The 1044-nt window shown below is 40.3% G+C and overlaps 1 non-coding gene across 1 annotated transcript; it reads left to right on the top strand.

Annotated features, from left to right (window-relative positions):
• The first annotated feature begins 706 nt into the window (after positions 1-706).
• Positions 707-813, top strand: LOC128290054 (small nucleolar RNA R71). Its single transcript, XR_008279695.1, has one exon. It is a non-coding gene; the product is annotated as a small nucleolar RNA R71 (small nucleolar RNA).
• Positions 814-1044: the final 231 nt, after the last annotated feature.

The raw sequence follows: 1044 nt of genomic DNA, 5'->3' as shown, positions 1-1044 counted from the left end.
CTCGGTGTTGTTAGGTTGGCTACCTTGTGGTCTTTCCGAGATCATCTTAGCAAGATGACCTATTTGATTCTCAAGCCCTTGAATCGACACTTGCTGATTTTTAAGTGTTGTTTCGGTGTTTTAGAAACGAGTTTCTAACACCGAGATGAATTTCATCAACATCTCCTTAAGGTTCGACTTCTTTTCCTACTAGTAAGGTGGTTGAAAGCCTGGAGGGGGTTGTGGTCTTTGATTGCCTTGACCACCCCAAGAGAAGTTGGGATGGTTTCTCCAACCTGCATTGTAAGTATTACTATAAGGGTTATTCTGAGGTATAGAATTGTTACCCATATAGTTCACTTGTTCATTCATAGTGCTAAGGTCGTAGGCTAGACATTCTGGATTACTCATTCCTCCTCCACTTGTGTCACACTGTATCACCGGATGTTCCTACGTAGAAACACATAAACCATCAATCTTTTTATTTAAGAGCTTAACCTAGTTTGATAACATGGTGACTGTTTCGAGGTTGAAAACACCAGCGGCTTCTGTCAGTTTTGTCCTCATGACTTGTCACTGATAATTAGTCAGTGACATCTTTTCAATAAACTCATAAGCCTCCTCAGATGTTTTGTTATTTAGGGTACTGCCAGCGGATGCATCGATCAGTTGTCTAGTTGAGGGGTTTAAACCATTGTAGAAAGTCAAAACCTGTAACCATAAGTGTAACCCATGGTGAGGGCATCTTTTCAATAAATCCTTATACCTCTCCCATGCATCGTATAGGGTCTCTAAGTCAAATTGCACAAAGGAAGAGATATCATTCCTAAACTTTGTCTTCTTGACCGGCGAAAAGTATTTCAACAGAAACTTTTCGGTCATTTACTCCCATGTAGTGATGGACCCTCGTGGTAGAGAGTTCAACCACTGTTTTGCTGTATTCCTCAATGAGAAGGGAAATAACCAAAGGCGAATGGCATCATCAGAAACGCAATTAATTTTGAAAGTATCATAGTACTCTAGAAAGTTAGCCAAATGAGTATTTGGATCCTCATCTTGCAAACC

The sequence above is a fragment of the Gossypium arboreum genome, chromosome 2, assembly GCF_025698485.1.
Source record: "Gossypium arboreum isolate Shixiya-1 chromosome 2, ASM2569848v2, whole genome shotgun sequence".
NCBI classification, from domain to species: Eukaryota; Viridiplantae; Streptophyta; class Magnoliopsida; order Malvales; family Malvaceae; genus Gossypium; species Gossypium arboreum.
This window is presented reverse-complemented; position numbering and strand designations above follow the sequence as displayed.